This window comes from Mirounga leonina, unplaced genomic scaffold (genome assembly GCF_011800145.1).
Source record: "Mirounga leonina isolate KUSES-001 unplaced genomic scaffold, KU_Mleo_1.0 Mir_150, whole genome shotgun sequence".
NCBI lineage: Eukaryota > Metazoa > Chordata > Mammalia > Carnivora > Phocidae > Mirounga > Mirounga leonina.
The window spans coordinates 13,085,448-13,109,378 of record NW_023270374.1 but is presented as its reverse complement, the minus strand read 5'-3'; positions in this window follow the sequence as shown (position 1 = coordinate 13,109,378).

The following is a 23,931-nucleotide window of genomic DNA, read 5'->3' as shown; positions in this document are numbered from 1 at the left end:
TCCCAGGGAAGTGGTGCTCAGCCTTAGCCATGTATTAGAATCACCTGGGGGTGCTTGTAAAATGCTGATGTCTGGGCCTCACCACAGAGACTCTGATATAATTGGTCTGGGATGTTGTTATGGGTTGAACTGTGTCTCCCCCCACCCACCCCAAAGATATGTTCAAGTCCTAATCCCCAGTACCTCAGAATGTGACCTTATTTGGAAATAGGATCTGTAAAGAGGTGACCAAATTAAACTAAAGTCATTAGCATGAACCCCAATCTAATCTGACTAGTGTCCTTATAAAAAGGGGAAATTTGAATACAAAGACTTGTACAGAGAGATTATGTGAAGAGAAATAAGGGAAATGCCATGGCAAGATTAGGATGGTGTCAGGTTGCCTCAAGACAAGGAACATCTGGGCTACCGGCAGCTAGAAGAGGCAAGGAGGGATTTTCCATCCACATGTCAGAGGGAGCATGGCTGATACGCACATTTGGACTTCTAGTCTCTGGAGCTGTGAGATAATACATTTCTGTTGTGATAAGCCACTTAGGTTGTGGTACTTTGTTATAGCAGGCCTAGGAAATTCACATAGACCGTCTTGAATAGAAGCAGTTTTAAAAGTGGCCCAGATGATTCTAATGTGCCAGGACTGGCATTCTTAACTATTAAAGGAAATAAATGTATAGCGGGTATAACCTAGTAGAAAATGTCAAAATCAGTTTAGGAGCCATGCAAACATAATTATCACAAGTATAGTATTTAAAATATGGTAATCTGCGGGGTAATTTTAATGCCTAGTTATATATGTCTTCCTAACTTGGGGCTTTGCATTGTAAAAGAGACATTTGCTGTCTTGCTCCTCTGCAATTTCTTGCCTAGATGCTCATTTTTAGTCTAATTTCAAACCTTGAGTGATGAGAATCTGGATTTCTACTTCATGTGCGCTTTGCAGGTCTCCTCATGGCATATCTTTTATTTTTCATGCCTAAGGGCACTGACTTGCACCTATCCCTATTGGACTTTATCCTGTTCATTTATAATGTAACATTTCTTCAATTTGTCAAAGTTACTTAGAATTCTGATCCTGCAGTCCAACATTCTAATTTCTGTTACTCAAGGAGAGTCCCCAGGACAATTGAATTAAGAATTATATGAACAGGAGGAGGAATCAATTTCGAGAAGATCAGATAATGGAAGGTTTATTATATTATGTACTGCATTAAAGTGTAAAGATGTATGAAAGATAAATGGTCAATGCATGAATTATACAAAGAATTCCTTAAACGAGCCTGTGAGATCAGGCCCTGTCCAGGCATAGTGTGAGATGTAGAATCTTGTCACTGTCATTCAAAATGAGGTACACAGGCCAGCAGCTTCAGCATCACCTTGGAGCTGGCTAGAAACAAAGCATCTCAGACTCCGTCCCAGAACTACTGAATTCGAATCTGCATTTTTACAGGGTCTCCAGGTGAAGCACGTGCATGTTAAATTTTCAGACACCCTGATGTAGCTGTGTCTCCTGCCTTAAAGAGCCCACCGAGTAGGCTGGTTGAGGAGGCAAGATACAAATGTGGTAGATCAGTGCTTCTCAAAGCATGGTCTGGAGGACCGCCTGTATCTGAGTGACCTTCAGGGTGTGGTAAAAGGAAAGATGTACATTTGACCCCTTCATAGACCAACTCAATTTGAATCTTTGGAGGTGGGACTTAGGAATTTGCATTTTTGATAAGTTCTGTAGATGACTTGGATGCACATTAAAGTCGAAGAGTAACTGTCCCAGAACAATAGAAATTAATTTTGCCTCCATACATCTGAGGAATATGACGCCCTTCTGTTAATAACAGCTGTGCAAGATGGCAGTGTCATGGAGGTGGCAGCTACTCTTTCCTAGAGCAGTGTCATCGAAGGATGGCCCGCAGATCAATAGCATGGAGGTCCCCTGCGAACTTGTTAGGAATGCAGAATTTCAGACTTAACCCTGTATCTACTGGTATGGGCTGAATCGTTTTCCCCCGCAAATTCATATTTGAAGTTCTAATCCCCAGTACCTCAGAATGTAACCATATTTGAAGATAAGGAAATAAAAGAGGTCATGAAATTAAAATGAGATCTTTAGGGTGGGCCCTAATCCAACATGACTGGTGTCCTAATGGGAAGAGGCCATTGGGACACATATATGTGCACATAGAGGGGAGACCATGTGAAGACAGAGGGAGGTGACAACTATCCATAAGCCAAGGAAAGACGCCTCAGAAAAAATCAACCCTGTTGATTGGGGGATCATGGACTTTTAGCTTCTGGAATGGTGAGAAAATACATTTTTGTTGTCTGAGTCATCCAGTCTGTGGTACTCTGTGGCCCTAGCAGACTAATATACTAATTATATTAGGATCTGATTTTTTTTTTTAAGATTTTATTTTTTACGTAATCTCTACACCCAATGTGGGGCTTAAACTCACAGCCTGGAGATCAAGAGTCACATGCTCTACCGACTGAGCCAGTGGGGTGCCCTGAGAATCTGAATTTTTAACAAGATTCATAGGTGATTTGGGTGTATAAGAAGGTTTGAGAAGTACTAGTCTAGGACAGTGGTTCTCAAACTTTACAGTGCATCAGAGTTACCTTGAGAGCTTGTTAAAATAACAGATTGCTGGGCCCTGTTATAGAGATTGATTTGGTTGTCCTGGGGTGGGGCCAGAAAAGTCTGCATTTCTAACATGCTCCCAGATGATGCCAAGGCTACTGGTCTGTTGACCACACTTGGGTGGTACAGTTGGGACCAGCAGCATCAGCTTCACCTGGTAATTATTAGAAAAGCAAATTTGGAGTCTGCCCTCCCCCTAAGACTTGCTGAATCAGAGATTTGAGGGCTGGGCCCAGCAGGGTGATTCTGAAGCTTGAGTTCAAGAATTGGTGGTCGAGCGCTCAACAAAATCTAGGCAAAAGGGCCATGAATAGTTTGAAACACTCCCTTACCTCCAGGTGATTATTTTGATGTTTTTCTAAAGGCATGTTTTCACCCTTCCAGCTAAGAATTCCGCCAGGCAATGATTCTGGCAATAACCAAAGCAGTGGTTCTTAAACTTGAAAGTGCATCAAATCCCCTGATTGTTGGGCCCAGCCTCCAATTTATGATTTGCTTGGGTGAGGGGAATATTCCAGAACTTGTGTTTCTTAACAAATTCTCACTTGGTGTTTGTGCTTCTTGTTCAGGGACAACATTTTGACAGACATTAAACTTGGGGCTTGCAAAATACTGTGATATGGGTCAGATCTTGATATCACTGATATGGCAGACAGTATTGGTTGGCCAACCAAGACTCATTCTGGAGTCATTTTTCCCATGGCTTTATCCAGTATAGGACCTAAGAAAAGGTAAGTGTCCACTTTCTCAGACTAGTCTACAGCCGGGATTGAGCATGTGGTACTCTGACAAAATTCTAGCCATTGGGGTCTGCAAGGGGTGTGGGGCAATTCTGGAAAGGTTATTGCTCTACCCTAATAGCACATCCGGCACTGCATTTTTTCCTTCTCTGGCTCAGAACACAGAGACGATGCCTGGAACTGAAGCAGCCTTGTTGGGACCAGAAGCATACATATGAAAAGTCAAAGGGCCAACAAAATAAAAGTGGCAAAGTGGCCAGTTAGAAACACAGAACCAGTGCTAAAAACCTCTACCTTCAGAGGCTGCATTATGTGGGATAACAGTCTATTGCTTAAGCCACAGTGAATTGAGTTTTCTGTTCCTTATAGCCAAAACCACTTCTAACGGATAACAAACCATCTGTATAATTAAAACAAACAAACAAACAAACAAACAAAAAACAAGTGGCCTGAGGTTACCAGACTTTATTCTCTTAAGTTAGAACATAAAACAAAAACCCGATAACAAAAGAGAACTATAAAACTACCACGTAGCACCGTCATAATGGTTTATAATAAAGGGCATTTTAACGTACACGAAAAAGGTAGAAAAATTTAATTAACTAAATCTAGCTTTTGAAAACAGCTTTATTCTTCATTTTGATGAAGATAAGTGTGAAGTTGCCAGAGATCTCCAGACATCTCCAGACCAACATTTGGTAGTTACTAGCAGGCAGTGGACACCTTACTTTATCTCCTTAATGAGCTATAGTTCAGGCAAATAGACGTTCATTTGTTGAATAGTCTGTTTAGTTTATATCAGTAATCATTAATAAGTGAAGCTCATTTAGCATTTCATAAGTATGTTTGAACTTGGCTATATCTTTGTGGCTCATACGAGGACTCTTGGTAAACACCTTCCTATAGAAGTTCCTTTGATCAGTTCATAAATTGCTCTCACCTGCTGCATCCTGATACATGTGTCTATATAGAAGCACACATACACACGGTTAACTGTCAGCAATGAAAAGTGAAGCAAAGGTAGAGCCAGAGAAAGACTCAAAAATGGCATGTGTATCTTAAAATAATCCATTACAGATGCACTCACTGCTGAGAAACTGCTTTGCTCAAACCTAAATCCAGCCTGAGGTTTTTTTTTTTTTTTTTGTTACAAAATAATTAGTCTCTGAGTCAGCTTTTAATCTTATGTTAATGAGACCCCCTACCGCCTTGGCTCATACCTTCAAATTAGAGATTGATCTATAATTAACAAGGCTTATAATGCCAGTACCTGAGACAAAAGAGATCTCTGGGTGGCTGGGAAGAGAGAGCAGAGAAGTGTAGTAAGGGCATTTACAGTTGCATTCATGCCCCATACCGACTTGGCTCCTGGTGACAGAATGAAGCAGGTGTCTCTGGGTAAGAAGTCTGATGGCTGAAGCTTCTCTGACAAGAGAAGCAGCTACGCTGCCCCTCAGAGATCTCAGGTGGGACTATGGGTGCTGCATCTAGTGTCCGTCCTTAGCAAGAGCATCCTGTTCATGTGCCCCTGGTCCACCCCTGCATGAGGTTTCCACCCTGGCTTAGGAAACGTGCTTTGAACTGCCTACAACTTCTGAGAAAAGCACCAGGGCAAGGAATCATTTGTTTTTTTCCAGCTATTTTTGGAGCCATGTGACTTCTCTACACTAGCTTTACAGCTTCAAAATTCCCAGTGATTGGAGAGGAACACTTGCTGATTAATTAAAATCTAATTTTCTATTCTATCATAGTTGCAGCAGCAGAGAAAAAAAAAAGTAAGACTTACTATTCCAAAAATGAAAATGATCCCCGGACAGTTTGGGCTTATTATGAGCTCTGTGTTACAATTTGTTTTAAATTGAATCAATAGAATAAACATGGAAATGAGCTCTGTGAAATCATTTATTTTTAAAGGATTTAAATGAAAGCCTGCATCATTTTGGTTAAAATTTTTTAGACTCCACCGGGATAGACCTCTTGATAAAGACAAAGGAAAGAAGAGGGCTTTAGGCTTTGTGGTAGATATGGGACAACCCTCGGGGACTGCCAGGGTATGGTTTTCTGACTGTGATTTCTAACCATGTTTAAGACACCACAGTGGTTCCCCTGTTAGCTCAAGAGATGATGCGAAATTGTCTCCCAACACGCAGAAATCTCAAAACACAATTGATTTCAGTTCACTTGGAATTTTTCCACTGTGTAACACTGGAGAGTTGAGGCGGCTGCCTGAAATGTGTAGCAAAGCACTAGAGAGGCTGGGTGTCTCTTTGCACTGACCTGGTTCTAGCATGTGGGCTGGGGTGTGAAGGGCATCAGTGTGAGAGGTGGTGACCTGGCACCTGGGGATTAGAGCTGGCTCTCCCAATGTAATTACTTGGTTCACTGGTTCTAATGGGAAAGAGGAGTTGATTTTTTACTTCACTTTCTGCTGAGTCTTCACGTCACCGGCGAAGTTGTATCGCCCCTAGCTGGGGGTGGGGGGGCAGAGAGGGGAGTGATTAGTGGGGGACACCTGGGGAATTTAAAATTTGCACTTCATAAATGTCCTGTATAAATGGGTGAAGTACCATTAGTGCTAAATGTAACAAAGTAGGTTACACAATTGTATATATATATATATACACACACACATATATATTTATACAAAATTTGTTTATATTTATATTACATATTTATATATTCTGTATATTTATATATTTATAGTATATAGTAACACTTCTATCTATGCATATATGCATATATTTTATGTAAAATATATTTATAATATATACATATATATGTACATTTATGTTTTGAAATGTTTTAAAAATATATATATTGCATGTATCATGTCATATATATGGTATCTGTGTATATGCATCTGTAATGTATACCATAGGTGTCTATGCATGTTTATATTTTTATATATAACACATATAAACATATATATGTTGATATTTACAAAAATGTGTCATATATATAGCCATGTGTATATGTGTTTGTATCTTGATAGGATCTAGAATATACACCAAAATATCAAATGGATAAAATGGTCATATCTGATAAGTGGGATTGTGGATAATTTTTATTTTCTTGTGTCTTTCTATAGTCTCTAAATATTCTATGACTATAAAGTATTGCTTTTGCAACCACAGGAAAGTCAATAAAAGGAAAGAGAGAGAAGCTTTCCTGCATGTTGGTTGTACACATCCTCAGGACAATTCTTTTCCTGCTGTGATGAGTGAGGGTTCCTGGTTCCCCTAATCATGGATCCCTTTCTTTATCTCAGATTGTTGTCTGTATCCTCTGGGACGAAGGAGCATCACCTTCAGGCCACGTGGGTTTGGACGGCTCTAGAATATGTCCCTCTCCTCCTTCCCTTCCTCCTGGCATGCATAAGCTCACTCATCTGATATGATCATAGAGAATCTCCAGGGTCCCTCAAATGTTCCTGTTCTTTGTTTTCACTGATGCTCGTATGATTTGTCATATACATATCTTCCTTCCCTCATTCCTTCACAGCAGACAGGGTGTAAATGAAGCTGTAGTAAATATACACATGTGGGCTCCTGGGTGGCTCAGTCAGTTAAGCATCTGGCTCTTGATTTCAGCTCAGGTCATGATCTCAGCGTTGTGGGATCGAGCCCCGCGTGGGGATCTGCGCTCAGCGTGGAGTTTGCTTGAGATTCTCTCCCTCCCACTGTCCCTCCCCTTGCTTGTGCTCTCTAAATAAATAAATAACCCAGAGAACAAATAATCCAATCAAGAAATGGGCAGTAGACATGAACAGACATTTCTGCAAAGAAGACATCCAAATGGCCAACAGACACATAAAAAGTGCTCAACATCCCTCAGCGTCAGGGAAATCCAAATCAAAACCTCAATGAGATACCACCTCACACCAGTCAGAATGGCTAAAATTAACAAGTCAGGAAACGACAGATGTTGGCAAGGATGCAGAGAAAGGGGAACCCTCCTACATTGTTGGTAGGAATGCAAGCTGGTGCAGCCACTCTGGAAAACAGTGTGGAGGTTCCTCCAAAAGTTGAAAATAGAGTACCCTACGACCCAGCAATTGCACTACTAGGTATTTACCCCAAAGATACAAATGTAGGGATCCGAAGGGGTACGTGCACCCCGATGTTTATAGCAGCAATGTCCACAATAGCCAAACTATGGAAAGAGCCACGATGTCCATCGACAGATGAATGGATAAAGAAGAAGTGGTATATATATACAATGGAATATTATGCAGCCATCAAAAAATTGAAATCTTGCCATTTGCAATGACATGGATGGAACTAGAGGGTATTATGCTAAGCGAAATAAGTCAATCAGAGAAAGACAATTATATATTCTCACTGATATGAGGAATTTGAGAAACAAGACAGAGGATCATAGGGGAAGGGAGGGAAAAATGAAACAAGATGAAACCAAAGAGGGAGACAAACCATAAGAGACTCTTAATCTCAGGAAACAAACTGAGGGTTGCTGGAGTGGAGGGGGGTGAGAGGGATGGAGTGGCTGAGTGATGGACATTGGGCAGGGTATGTGTTGTGAGCGTTGTGAATTGTGTAAGACTGATGAATCACAGACATGTACCCCTGAAACAAATAATACATTGTATGTGAATAAAATGAATAAACAAACAAATATCTTTTAAAAAATATACACATGTTAAGCACAAGCTCTAGCCCAGTACTCTCATGAGTATGAGATCTGGGAGGGCTTGCTGAAACACTGTATTTCTGATTCAGTAGGTGTGACGGGGGCCGGAGGAACTGCATTTCTAACAAGCCCCAGGCAATGCCCAGGCTGCTGGCCTCTGGGACACCCTTTGAGAGGCCAAGTCTAATGGCCCCCAAGGTGTAGACCCCACAGCAGGAGTAGCAGTAGCAGCAACAGTGAATTTGTTAGAATCACAGGCTTTCAGACTCCATCCCAGAGGTGTTGAGTCAGGATTTGTGTTTTTAAACAGGTTCCCAGGATATTCAAGCGCACATGAAAAAGAGGCACGGAGATAGGTACGAGCAAGAAAGACAGGCTTTTGAAGGCAACTAAGAGGCACATTGAGCTGAGAGGCTCTGGCTATCCTCCTCTCCTGGGTACCTGGCCAAAGTCACCATGTCCTAAGCACCCGAGGGAGGGGATGCATTTCTAGGAGTAGAGAAGCAAGTTGCTAGGTTTGAGGCATAAAATCAGAATGCTGATATATTAATTTACAGAGAAAAATAAAAATGGTGAGAGAGGAGGCATAGGGGCACCTATGGGTGGCCTCCCAGAAAAGGCAGGTGACATGGGAAATGCATTCAGCCTCAGCAGGTGCACAGATGGGCAAGGGCTCTAGCAGTGAGGACCTTCTGCATGAAGGGGAAGTTCTAGGGCATCCTCTTTGCTACTCTCCACCGGGATGGGAATAGGCAGTCTTTGCTCTCTGACTCTGTTACTTTAAACATTCTTTAGAGAGGTGAATACTTCAGTTAGGTCACCCATTATGCCTTTTTAAAAAATGATTTTGTATATTTCTGCTCTGACTCCTTATTTCAAAGTTTAACTATTAGTGGACAATTCTGTTTCCTTTAATTCAAAGTTCCTTGCATTTACCAGACAGCAGGCTTTGTATGATCCTCACAGATTGCTCAGTGATGTTTTATGTAACTTGGGTTTTTTTTTTTTTCCTCACTCAAAACAAGCTGATATAGAAATTATTATCCTTACTTTTCAAACAAAAAATTGAAGCCAGAGAGGTTGTTGTGGGTTGAATCGTGTGTCCTAAAGTGCTATGTTGACATTCTAACCCCCCAGTACCTGTCCTTGTGACCTTATTTGGAAATAGGGTCTTTGCAGATGTCATCAAGTTATGATGAGGTCACTAGGGTGGGCCCTTACTCCAGTAGGACCAATGTCCTTATAAGAAGGGGAGAATGCCAGGTGAAGACAGAGACATGCAGGGAGGACCCCATGTGAGGACAGAGGCAGAGACTGGGCTGATGCATCTGCAAGTCAAAGGATGCCAAGGATTGAAGACCACACCAGAAGTTAGGATGTGTCAAGGAAGGGTTCCACCAGAGTCTTAGAGGGAACATAACCCTGCTGACACCTTGATTTTGGTGATACCTTGATGACACCAGAATTGTGGGAAGATAACTTCATTTTTTTAAATCCATCTAGTTTCTGTTTTTTTTTTTTTTTTTTTTGAGAGAAAGAGGGCCATTGGGGTTGGGGGGAGAGGCAGAAGGAGGGGGAGAGAGAGAATCTCAAGCAGCCTCCACGGCCAGCATGGAACCCAATAGGGCTCCATCTCAGGACCTTGAGATCATGACCTGAGCCAAAATCAAGAGTCAGATGCTTAACCCACTGAGCCACCCAGGTGTCCCTAGTTTGTGGTATTTTGTTAGGGCAGCCCTAGGAAACTAGGGTTTTTTTCACATGCTGCAAGTTATCCAAGTTGGTGGTACAGGCAGACTCTGGTGGGACCCCTCCCAGATCCCCTCAGTGCTTCAGTGTGCGCTGATCATGTCAGTCAGCAGACACCTGTATGCCTCCACCTGGCCACTTTCTCTGGCTCCTGAAGCAGGCAGGTTGGATGTGCTGAGAAGTGAACACCTCCAGAAGCTGCCTTTAGCCAACAGTGGAGGGGAACTGCAGTGCACAGCTTTGGGCCCGGGCGGGGCCACAGTCTCCCAGGGGTCCTCCATGGTCACCCACAGTGGTCACCTGCTCATCAACTCACTCTGCCTCGGCCCCTCCCCTTGCCAGTCTCACTTCCCCTTTCCCTAAAGGTGCTTCCTAGGCCCACCTGCAAATACACACCTGTACCTTCCATCAGGGAAGCCTCTGGGGACGGCCAGGCTCAAGCAGATTTAGACTGACTCCTTCCTGTCTGTGGTCTTTCCAGTCCAGCCCTTACACGAAATAGGCGACGATATTTTCCTTCTTTGACTTTCCCCAAACACTGAGCATAAAATTGGCAAAATCCTTAACAGATTTTAAAATGCATGAGTCTGTGCTCCCTTAGGATTTGTTACAAAACCCTCCAGGACCTGGGAGCGGAGCAGGTGATGCTGTGAATCACAGGGTGAAGTTACATGGGTCGTGTCTGATACCTGTCAGGCCCATGCTGAGTGCCTTACACACGTTATGTTGTTAAATCTCCAGGATGGCTTTGTGTGCGAGTTATTCCTGCTCAGGCTGGCGTTGGACGTGGAGCCAACCCTCTCTGAGGTCAAGCATCCTGTCTAACTCACTAAAAAGGCTGAGAAAATTCCCACTTACGAGATACTCTTCAGGGAAGAAGGGAGGGGCAGGAGGGTGGCGGGGCCTTCAAGGCGCTGTTTTCCTTAAACTCTCAGGATGCTTTATGCTCCCAAGTGCTCAAAGAATGTGTGATAGAAGGAGTGAACGATGGGCAAACAGGGGAAAATCAATCTTGTGGGGCTTAAAGATGATACATTTGGGGGATGCTTGTTATTGTAGTAAAGTATACACAAGATAAAATTTACTATTTTAGCCATTTAAATATACAATTCATTGGCATTGAAAACATTCACAATATTGTGTCACTGTGGCTATCTGTGACGGTACATTTTATGTGTCAACTGGACTGGGCTAAGGGATGATGCCCAGATAACTGGTTAAACATTAATTCTGGGTGTGTCTGTGAGAGTGTTTCTGGAAGAGATTAGCATTTGATTTGGTAGACTGAGTAAAGAGATCCGCCCTCACCAATGTGGGTGGCATTACCAATTCATTTGGGTCTGAATGGAACAAAAAGGCAAAGAAAGGGGGAATTCTCTCCTCTTGAGCTGGGGCATCCACCTTCTGTTGTCCTCAGACACCAGAGCCCCTGGTTTTTGGCCCTTCAGACTCTGGGATTCCCACCAGTGGCTGCCTGGTTCTCAGGCCTTTGGACTTGAACTGAATTATACCACCAGCTTTTCTCGTTCTCCAGCTTGCAGATGGCATATTGTGGGACTTGGCCTTCATAACTGTGTGAGCCAATTCCTATACTAAATCTCCTTTTATATATAGCTATATATATCCTATTGGTTCTGTTTCTCTGGAGAACTCTGACTAATACACTATTTCCAGAATTTTTTCATCACTCCAGACATCACCCTGAAGTTAAGAATTTCAAAAATTTTACCTTTACATGTATATATATTAAAGACTTCATTTATTTATTTGAGAGAGAGAGAGAGAGAGAGAGAGAGCCAGCAAGCTGGTGGGGTGGGTGGGATGCAGAGGGAGAGGGAGAGAGAGAATCCCAAGCAGATTCTGCGTTTAGCACGGAGCCCGACATGGGGGCTCGATCTCACAACTCTGAGATCATGACCTTAGTCAAAGTCGAGAGTCAGGTGCTTCACCAACTGGACCACCCAGGTGGCCCTATCTTTACATATATTTTAAGAAAAACATTCCGCTACCTTCAATATATGGTGATGCCTACCTTCTTGTTTACAAGATGGCAGCATCAGCATTGTGTGAGAGTATTGCCAAGGCTTCTTTCTCAGAACCTGTGCAATGAGGGGTCTTGGATCTTAAGTTTCATTAGCTTCATGATAAACCCATCTCTGTGTGTTTATATCTAAGAACACTACTTTTTTTATTTGCTGAAAATCGCTGAAGTTCTGATCTTACAAATAAAGTAAAAAAATGGAAGAGTTATGTTTGGTGTTCCTGGGACCAACATACTGATTGGGTCTTTGAATTTCAGCCCATCTTCCCATTGTGTTTGGGTTAACGTCACCTGTTGATGGGCTTTTCCTCACTACCATCTCAGACCCAGTCAGGAGGGACCCTTGCTTTAAGACCTGTGCTTTGGAGGGCCCCATGCCTGCTGTGGTCCAGAGACTAAGGCTTTTTGTCTAGATTACTCTTCAGGTAGCCAGGGCCCTAAAATTTCTTTCCAAAGGGTCATAAAAGTTTGCTTTCAGGGCCCCCATGTGCCTCTTCCCGAGGTCTACCCTTCCAAAGGTGTGCGTACCCTGAGGCCCAGGGTGTGGCCAAAGGTGACTGGAGCATGGGAGAATGTGGATGAAAATTAAACTTGCAGGCTAGCGTCCAAAGATGTTTTCTCAGGACACCTTACACGTAGGATAGAGCTAGGGAATGAGAAAGGAAGAGGGCCAACCCATGGATATGGGACTGGGGTTGGCTCTCCTTGCACCACTATGTTCCAACATCATGCTCCAAAAGGAGTCCAAACATTCAAAATAGCAATTTGGCTTTTCAGACGATTTTGATGGAATAATATTTTCCAAGATATAAGGATAAAACATACTTTATGTAGCGGTTTGTAGCTTATCCTTTTCAGTACTTAGGCATATGGTATGTGGGCCATTGTTACTATCTTGCCCTAGTCTTGTAAGTAATAGGAATGGTCCTGCTCTTTTCTTCTCTCACTCAGTTTGTTAAACACAACCTCATTAGGCCAGATACCTGGACAGGTATGAATTAAACTCACAAACAGAATCTTGTTTACTTAATAAGAATCCTTATTCTTATTCTTATTGCCTGACAATAAGAATCTTATTCTTATTGCCTGGCAATCTCAGGGTTGGTTGAACAACTTGGATAGCATCAAAGGCTCAGGCATTTCCTTCCTTCTCATCTGTCATCTTCAGAATAGAGGTGCCTGTCCTCATGTCACAGGATGGCTGACTGAGCTCTAAATATCACATTGTCCCATGATAGTGCTCTGAGCTGAAGTAAGGAGGCATCAAGCAGGTTTTCTTCTCCTAATATCTCCTATTCAATGTGAAAAGTCTTACCTAAATGCCCCAGCAGAATTTTCCAGCCATCTTACTGGCTAGAACTTGTTACATTATCTACTTCTATACAAATTACAGGTGAAATGGAATGGGTTTAGACCAAATAGGATTTGTCCCCTGGGGGGTTGGGCACATTACTGCCTGAACATAAAAATTCAGGCTCCTTTCAGCAAAAAAAGTGAGAACTTGCCTTAGGCTGGTAAGCCATAACAACAGATAGAGAGAATCGTTACTTTTCATAGAATTATAAAGGAAGATAAGTTACTAGGAAGTGAAGAAGGAAAGGAAATTTGTCACAGGATAGAAAAGGCAGCCACAGCCAAGCTTGTAATAAGCAGATTGCGAGGGCGCCTGGGTGGCTCAGTTGGTTAAGCGACTGCCTTCGGCTCAGGTCATGATCCTGGAGTCCCTGGATCGAGTCCCGCATTGGGCTCCCTGCTTGGCGGAGAGTCTGCTTCTCCCTCTGACCCTAACCCCTCTCATATGCTCTCTCTCATTCTCTCTCTCTCAAATAAATAAATCTTAAAAAAAAAAAAAAAGCAGATTGCGAGAAGAGAATGTTCAAATGAAGTTCTGTGGGCCTTCATTATAAATGGTGAATGATTAACGACTTTGAATTTCCTTAAATTTATGGCTTGTATTTGTTACATAACACATCACTAATAAATAACGTCTGAGGGATTAATATTGCTCTTCTCTATCAATACTTTCATGATGTTGTTTTATCAGAATTAACTGTTGCCAGGAGAAAAACCGACTCTAAACCCTTCATTTCTCATGAAGTAAAATGACTTAATCAGCTCATCCTAGAATAAGTGAAAAAGAGGCTTGAGTCACCATTGAAAATCCTGATGAAGCATTCAACTTCTGACATTCCAAGAAGAAGCACCTGGGTTTGACTTCCCTTTTGTCTTATCTGGGGGATGAGCATAGATGTATGTAGGGAAAGGGTATAGAAGCCGACAAAGGGCCATACATCCAAAGGCTGCTCAAGTGTTTGACCCTGAAGTATTTCTTACGTTGACCTGTCACTTGCCTGCCACTTAAAGTTTACATCCCCGTGGCAGCAGGCCTATGGTGTCCTTTTTCTATGCAAAGAATAAGGCATTTATATGGCCCATAAATATTTTGACCTATAGATACCACATATATAACAAATGGCCTGGAGGTTAGAATTACATCTTGGTGGCTACATTTCTACCCTGTCATGCTAAGTGGCATTTCGGGTTTGGAAGGGGCTACAGATCAATGATAGAAGTGATCTCTGCTTCTGGAAGTGACATGTGGGGCTGACCCCTCTGTGGTAGATAATTCGCTGTGTGTTGATTTGGCTTTTTCACAGTATGGTGGCCCAGTTCTGAGAACAAGCATCCCCCCAGACACAGATGTAGAAGCTGCCAATTTCTTAAGGCCTGGGCTGGGGAATTGGCACGGTGTCCTCTCTGCTTCATTCTGTTTGTGAGGCAGAGAGCCTGGATTCAAGAGAAAGGGATAGGGACATAGACTCCACTTCTTGAGGGGAGGAGTATCAAAGAATTAGGGGGACATATTTTAAAACAACCACATCATCTCGAATGTCATCTCCTCCAAGAGGCCGTCCCTGGCCATGTCTTTTTAAGCAGCCCTGCCCTCCCCACGATCACTGTCTGTCACAATACCTCTTGGATTTTCTTCGTAGCACAATTACCTAGACTTTCTCTGTGAATGTAGTAATTTAATTGCATAATTGTAATGTCACTCCCTGCCAAGTATGTATTTTCCGGGAGAGCAAGAATGTTACGGATGTTGTTCACAGCTACCTCCCCCTCCCCCCACATAGCATATTAAGGGCCTCATAAACATTAGAGTTGGTACACAGTAAGTATTTATTGAGTACATGAAATTGTTATCAATGAATTCTTCCAACAGGTCAAAACAGGGATGTATCTCATACCCACCATTCATACTTGTCCCCTAGCTTTCTTTTATAATCTGGTGCTCTTATGAATATGGCCACTCCTAGACCTGAGGATCCAGCTAATTATCACAGACTTAAGCTGTGAAGCTGTAACTCGAAGCTGCCTCGGATCCGCAGGAGTGTGGCTGATTGTAGCCTTATGGAAATGCACCAAATACCCTGTCACACAAATTCCCAGCTCTGACATGAAAAAATTGGATTAGGAAATAGCTAAAGAAGAGATATTCATGAAGGCGTAGTTTTCTGAGGTGCAGAGAAGAAAATGTCTCTGCGTATTTGTTACTGTCCGTGGTTATAGTTACTGGGAAGCAAACAGTAACAGCACGGCTGTAATTCTGAGAAAATGGGCTGAGTGACTTATTGCCTGTTGGTTCAGAGCCTGCAAATCTGTTTTCCAAAGTGCAGCCGGGATAAAGCTACGAATAACGTGCAGCTTTTTACCTTCTCCCAGGTCCTTTATCAGGTCCCAGGAGGAGCAAGCTGAGTGGGGAGGGGAATAAGAAGAGCTCACGCACCAGATTCTGTGTGTTGCAGGCTGGGGAGCTGCAAGATGGATATTCATCAGACTTCAGTTTTCATCTTAAATTAGTGATGCATCTCCATTAATGAGGGCAGACCTCACCATGATTGTGCATCTCTATTTCTTTTTGGAAGAAAATAAAGTCAATTAAAATCATTGCCTTTCAGAGGAGAAGCAATTCACACAGTCTTTTATTAGTAACACAATGGTGTTGTTTTCCTTTGTTACCAAGACAGCAATTAACAGGTTTCTAATGGCACAAAGGTGGGTGACAAGTAAAACAGGCTATTAGGAAGGTGGCTGCTTTCAGACCTCTAAATGGAGTGGAAGGCTTGAAGGATTTAAAAATAAAATAAAATATATGCTCTATACTGTTGGACTCTTCACATGAATTTGTCGACCTGCTTCTAGTCACAGGCCTTAAGTTGTTTAGTTGAATGGTATTTTCCTGGTGCATGTCAAGTATTAAAATAACATAAAGCAAACTTTTAAGTCATTTCTGGAAAGTAAAGAGTGGTTTTAGAAAATCTAATAGCTGTAGGATTCCAGGTGGGAGTTTTGGTGGTTATTTTTATATGTGGTATATTTTAATTCCTATTATTTTTATTTTTGATTCTATTTATGTATTATAAATAGTTTTTTTTTTTTCCCTGTCTTGTTTATAAAGTAATAAATTTGGCTTCAGGAGAAAGTGAAAAGAAATACCTTGTTGGAAGCTGGTGACATTTTCCTCAAGAAGTCCCCGTGAGACTAAAGAAAGTGGAATTCAAAGAGGAGTAACATAGCATGTGACCAAGATCAGTGAGAAAAATAGGAAAGGACCACAGGTCTTCTGATAGGGATAGAGTAGGGAGAAAAGTCAGTACGGAAACCTTATATGATCAACACAGAACTCTTCATCTTTCCTTTCATCCTAAAATTGCTTTTCTCTCAACTCCCCCAACACACTCCTAAAATGTCACCATTCTTCAAGTTTACCAGGCTGGAATATTCTACTTTTGATTTCTTCTATTTCCTTGTATTTTATCTTCTTGTCTTTCCCTAAGATTAGACCTCTAGATGGGCCATTTATTTCTGTCTTGTTTTTCTCCTTTTTTTTTTTTTTTAAAAAGATTTTATTTATTTATTTGACAGAGAGAGACACGGCGAGAGAGGGAACACAAGCAGGGGGGAGTGGGAGAGGGAGAAGCAGGCTTCCTGCTGAGCAGAGAGCCCTATTCGAGCTCCATTCCAGGACCCTGGGATCATGACCTGAGCCGAAGGCAGACGCTTAACGACTGAGCCACCCAGGTGCCCGTTTTTCTCATACTCAGTCTTTTCTGTTGTTGTTTTCAGTGTTTGTATTTCCAGCTTGGAGTGAATGTTTGGTTTAGTTATGGATCTACTGAGCTTGTATATAATGTCCAGGATGGAATTTTCACCTGATGGGTGAAAATATGCGGTTGGAATTCAGGAAAAATCTCAGGGGGATCCAAATTTGAACCCCCCCCATGAAAAGACACAATGGAGGGTTTTAACTGAACTGGATGGAGCTAGAGACAGATTAGGTTCAAGAGCCTGTTCTCGAGGCTACTGGGAGCAGGAGAGAAAGCCGGAGGAGGCATTCTGGGAAAGAACACAGTCAGGGCAGTACCCTGCAAAGCAAAGAAGACCCGCACTTGAAGGAATTGTCAAATATTGTAAAGACGTTCGAGAAGGATTAAAAGTGGGAGCAGCTGGTTGAGTGTGGCATTTAGGAGGGGACTTTCCAGATTTAATAGAGTCCTAATGAAACCAATTGGAATAGGAGCAAAGAGTGACTTGTAGTGACGAAGTTTAAATGGGGATAAATGTCTTCAAAATGGGTCTGAAAGCTTCTCAAGTCATACTCACCTTTTCTGTTGTCTTGGTTTGGGTTTCCCTGCTCCCCTCTCTAGACAGAGCCCAAGGGAAGGGCTTGAGTGCAGGCAGTTTATTGTGGAAAGTGATCCTAAGGAACAGGAGTGGGGTCTGGGGAAGAGGGAGACAGAAGGTGAGAAGGGGATGGGAGGCTGTGTTATGGAGCCCATCAAGCTGAAGCTCTTTGTACCTCAGGGCTAGAAAGTGAAGGAAATGTTAGGCTAGCTCCCTACTTCTCCTTATGTCTTCCAAATCCGAACGTTTTTGAAGCATTTGCTTCAGTGTTGTTGGAGAAACATCTGAATACCCTCTGCTCACCCTGAGGACCTCATAGACAATCCCCACCCAAATCTAATGATGATTTCAGCTCCCAAATGCTTGCTCACCTGCTCGCCTCTCTTTACTGTTCAAAGCTTACAGAGTATCTTTTATCTGACTCATCGGGAAAGGAAGGCTCCCTGCTTCTTGAGGTCAGCCGGTTTATTACTTCCAACCCCCGCTCCCTCATTGGATTTGGGTCTTTGGACACAAAAGCCAGGATGTCTTTCAGACAACATCTATGTGTTTATCATCTAAGACATCTCCCCACCAAAACACAGACACACATGCACACCCGTACCCAAGCCTGTGAAGCCAGGGGATAAATACTCCCCTCTTCTCTCCTCCTGAGGGCAGTCAGAGGGACTTCTATGCCGCAACTCATGAGGTCTCTAGCCGGATGAAGCCATACAATCAGATAACATGCCCTTGGCCTGGCCTCCCCTCCTTCTCCATCTTACTCTGGGAGTATTGAATGAGAGAAGTGAAGGGGATCATAGAGAAAACCATAAATGAGTATCTCCGAGTAATGGTATTCGACTCTTAATATCTTCAAATGGATACATACTTGAATGGGAGAAAGGAGGACAATAAAATAAGAAAAACCCCCTCAGTTGATATTTTCAAATATCATCCAGCCACAAAAGTTTTATTTTTTCTTCTTGCCTTGACTGTAATAAGCTATACGTTCATTAAGACTAGGCACTCTATACTACCCATACTTTATCCCCTTATAATGCCTAATACACTGGGCTTACGGTCAGAGCTGCTGTTCTTACACATTGGTTATATCGTTGACTCTGAAACTTTGTTAAATCTGAGAAATATAGAGGTATTTTCATGTTAAAACATCTACTAAAACAGGTGAGTACCTTTATTCTGCTTGGGGAGAGATGCTGCCTCGGTAGGGACTCATTAGGTAGTCGCCAGCCACAAGAACAAAAAGGAACAGCGGATTGCTCTGTGGGGGAAAATTGGCTGCCCTGCCCCTGGGCTTAACCACTGTTCTCTTTAGGACCTCGGAGGTGAGGTGCAAGTAAGTGTCACACATCAGTGTTTGCGCTCTGGGCTTGCTTTTGTTTTCCAGTCCTCTAGAGGGGTTTACCAACTTTAATGGCTCACATTTCTCATCTCAGCCTAATCTCCCTACTTCTCCACCGGAGTAAAACCCTTGATCTTGATTTCCTTTATAGCCTTTGCATGGTAGGTACTCCTCGTATGGTCAGGTGTAGCTGTTTATGCTATAAATCCTTTCCTGCTGACCTTACCAGAAAACTATGATTCATTTAGTGTGTAAGAAATGCCAAATGCCAGGACACACACACACAATTCTCAATGCCTTCTTTTTATTCTCCTAAAGTTAGGATCACTTGTTAATATTCTCAGAAAGTCTGTCTTTTTTTTTTTTTAAGATTTTGTTTATTTATTTAGAGAGTGGGGGGGTGGGGCAGAGGGAGAAGGAGACAGAGAATCCCAAGCAGACTCCATGCTCAGCACAGAGCCCATGTAGGGCTCGATCTCATGACCCTGAGATCATGACCTCAGCGGAAATCAAGAGTTGGACATTTAACTGAGCCACCCAGGCGGCCCTCTCAGAAAGTCTTTCTAATTTAGCCGGGGTTGTTGTCTATCATTTCATAGATTTTTGTGAAATGAACAATTCTCTGTTACATTATAACTGGGGCAGACTGAACACTCTTGGTTATTTCCACTTTGTCTTCATTTCCAGAGATTAATGTCACTGAAGTGGACATTGAGCGATGGTTTAGTCCAACCCTCTGTTCCCATTTGGACAGCAGGTAAAGCACCCACACTTAATGGTTTTCCTTTTTAGTAGCAAGGAAATAGTTCAGGGATTTAGTTAATGTATAGTGTATTAAAAAAAAAAAATGTTCCCTTGGGCGCCTGGGTGGCTCAGTTGGTTAAGCGACTGCCTTCGGCTCAGGTCATGATCCTGGAGTCCCGGGATCGGGCTCCCTGCTCAGCGGGGAGTCTGCTTCTCCCTCTGACCTTCCTTCTTCTCATGCTCTCTGTCTCTCATTCTCTCTCTCTCAAATAAATAAATAAAATCTTAAAAAAAAAAAAATGTTCCCAGTTAACCTCGACTCTGGACATTGAATGAGGATTCTATATGAAGGAGATCTTTCATACCTTATTTTTGACAGAACCTACTAGTAGCCTGCATAAAGGTTCTACAGGCTGTTCTTGGGAATAAGAGAAGGAGGAAGAAAAGGTAGCCCATTCTCCCCCCCACCCCCCCGTTTGCTGCAAATGCTTGAGAGATTTAAAACTAACTGGACATTTTAATTCCTAAGAAAGGGCACAGATGCTTCTCAATGCATTATCTAGGAGCTTTGTATCAAGTTGTGACATGAATGAACATTTGTTAAACTGTTATTCTCTTGGTTCTGCTACTAACAAACTCCCTGGCTCAAGGACTCAGTTAGATGTCCCTTTTGCCCAATTCTCCCTATGGGCCAGGGGGTCTTATTTATGGCATGACTTCTGGGTATCTTACTGGGAACCAGTTTCTAGTAAGATGATACTCAACCCCACTGAGATGATAGGAATTGTCTGGGCAAAAATATCCTTCCCCTAAAAATCTCTCATATTTCAAAAGAATATACTCACATAATATATGACATAACAAAGAATATTCCCACATAGTATATGACATAACAGCTTCTGATATAACCATGGAAGGGTCCCCATCACTGTAAGCAAACATTAATAATGTGTCTTTGGGGGATGGTTTTGTGTTTCCCTCTCAGACTCCTAAGAGTAGGCTAGATCATATTGTGGGAGGCATAGCATCGCTGGGGTTCTCCATCCCAGGCACTGAGAGAGACTTTGTCCTGGCTAATGATATCAACAGATTCTAGAATCCCTTGAGGGAAAAACATTTAAAAACCTTAATTATTGTATTCTTTTGTAATTCCTAGAATGTATTTTTCTTTTTCTTTTTAAAAGATTTTATTTACTTATTTGACAGGGAGAGACAGAGCGAGAGAAGGAACACAAGCAAGGGGAGTGAGAGAGGGAGAAGCAGGCCTCCTGCGGAGCAGGGAGCCCAATGCAGGGCTCGATCCCAGGACCTGAGCTGAAGGCCACACAGGCACCCCCCTAGAATGTATTTTTCATGTATATATTCAACAAGTGTCCCTAGGAGTGACAGGGTGAATGCAGAGAAAAAATAAATTATCCATGGGAGGGGCTGGCCATACTAATTAGAAACTTCTTATGTTAGTCAAGACTTTGTGGCTGGAAGTGATAGAAACTGAATGCAAGTTAGGAATTCGATCACTCAATTAGGAGATCAAGGGGAGGCACTGGCCTTAGGAACTTCTCGAGAGACCAACAGAGATTCTTGTGCACTGCAGGGAGAGATGCAAAATGGGCCAACCACTTTGGAAAACAGCTTTACTGTTTCTTATACAGTTAAATATATCTTTACCATATGAACAAGAAGTGCTGCTCCTAAATATTTACCCAAATTGGATGAAAACCTGTGTATGTAAATATTTTTAGAAGCCTTTTCATAATTGCCCCAAACTGGAAACAAATGTTTCTCAACAGGAGAAAGGTTTATCTATGCAATGGAATACTACTCAGCAATAGAAAGGAACAGACTGCTGATTAAAAGTAGCGTTGGTATTCGTATGGATACTTGCCTGGAAAAATCTCAAATGCATTGTACTAAGCGGAGGAAATAAGACCCCAGGTACCACAGGGTGTATGATTCCATTTATATGACAGTTTTGCAAAGGGAGAACTGTAGTGACAAATAAAACATCAATGGCTGCCAGGATGTGGGACGAAGGGTGACTGCAGACAGACAGTGGGTGATGAACTATCCCATGTCCTGATGATGATGGTGGACAGACAACTGCCTACAACTCACAGAGCTCTAACAACAAAATTAAACTAGGTAAAGTTAAATAATAATACAAAAAAGGACTCCCTCACCTTCTCTCTCTCCTTTCTAGCCCAGGATGTGAATGAGTCTACTAGCTCTCTCTGTCTCTCTTGTGATTCTTACTGGGCACATTCTCCGAATACATATGGTTTCTTCTGTGTGTGGGTGTATTACACCCAGGCATAGGCTCTTGTCCACTCAGCTTAGTAACTTCAGAGAAGAGGGGACACGTCTCTAAATACGTGCAGATAAAATCCCAGGAAGGGACTCCTTTGGCCCCTTTTGGATCAAGTGAACATCTCTTGGCCAGTCATTTTGACCAGACTGATGGACTGCTGCTTTTGGAAATCCCGTGGCCATGGAGGTGGGGAACAGTGACGAACAGCTCCCCTAGTGTCACATGGAATGGAGGGTGAGCCTCTCCCCCAAACTGGGAGGTGGTCTCACTTGAGAGGGGAGGGAATGCTGGGCAGACCAAAAAAGCAGAAACCACTCTTGTACAGGTTGTCCATTTGCAGGGTGCTGGGAGACCAAGAATTGGGGACTTTAATGCAATCAGTTACCACAAGCTGTTACAAGTCAGGCATCCAAATCTGTCACGTTAGCCACGTAGAGTCACTGGGGACGTTGAGACAGCTAGGTTCCTAATTGCTTAGAATAGTTATGTCCTTGTTTTTGTCCTGTTGCTATTGTTGTACCTGTGAGATAGATAGATAGATAGATAGATAGATAGATAGATAGATAGATAGATTTTTTTTTCTTTTTCTGGATCACAAATTCTTCTAAGAATCGAATGAGAGCTTTAGATCAATGCCCTTGAAAAATGTAGGTGGCATGAGGTCACATCCGCATTCCCCCCGTCTGCCCCCCAGTTCATGAATTTCAAGAAAAGATCGTGATTCTCTAACGTTAGCCTGTATTATATTCCCCCAGAGGGCTTATAAAAGATTGCTGTGTCCTGCCCCAGAGTTTCTGATTCACTAGAGCTGGGGAGGGACTGAGAGTCTGCATTTTTATTTATTTATTTATTTTTAAAGATTTTATTTATTTATTTGACAGAGAGAGACACAGCGAGAGAGGGAACACAAGCAGGGGGAGTGGGAGAGGGAGAAGCAGGCTTCCCGCGGAGCAGGGAGCCCGATGCGGGGCTCGATCCCAGGACCCTGGGATCATGACCTGAGCCGAAGGCAGATGCTTAATGACTGAGCCACCCAGGCACCCCAAGAGTCTGCATTTTTAATAAGCTAAGAAGTTTCCAGGTGATGTGGACACTGCTGGTCCAGGGACCAGAAACAGCAAACCATTGCTCTCAACCATAGACTAGTCGTTCTGTCTCTAGGTTGGCTGTATCATACATATCCACTTCTGCAGTTTTTCTAGAGGGAGACTTAGCCACTGAAGAGTCTCAATTTGTGTTTATTTTGACTGCTGCACTCTTGATGCCTCTGTTAGGGCACCACTGGGAGGAAAACAGCAATGTTAAATAGCTCCTCATGTATTGATTCATATCTTGCAACCGAACTATTTAAAACATGAACAATGTTCTTCCAGGGGATTGACGGATATTACACATTGGCCTTTAAAATCACTTAAAAATGTTAACATTTATTGTAAAAAGAGGATGCCTTTTTTTAAAAATTTTTTATTTTTATGTTAATCACCATACATTACATCATTAGTTTTAGATGTAGTGTTCCATGATTCATTGTTTGTGCATAACACTCAGTGCTCCATGCAGAAGGTGCCTTCTTTAATACCCATCACCAGGCTAACCCATCCTCCAACCCCCCTCCCCTCTAGAACCCTCAGTTTGTTTTTCAGAGTCCATCGTCTCTCATGGTTCATCTACCCCTCCGATTTCCCCCCCTTCATTCTTCCCCTCCTGCTATCTTCTTCTTCTTTTTTTTTTTCTTAACATATATTGCATTATTTGTTTCAGAGGTACAGATCTGAGATTTAACAGTCTTGCACAATTCACAGCGCTTACCAGAGCACATACCCTCCCCAGTGTCCATCACCCAGTCACCCCATCCCTCCCACCCCACCCCCCACTCCAGCAACCCTCAGTTTGTTTCCTGAGATTAAGAATTCCTCATATCAGTGAGGTCATATGATACATGTCTTTCTCTGATTGACTTATTTCGCTCAGCATAACACCCTCCAGTTCCATCCACATCGTTGCAAATGGCAAGATCTCATTCCTTTTGATGGCTGCATA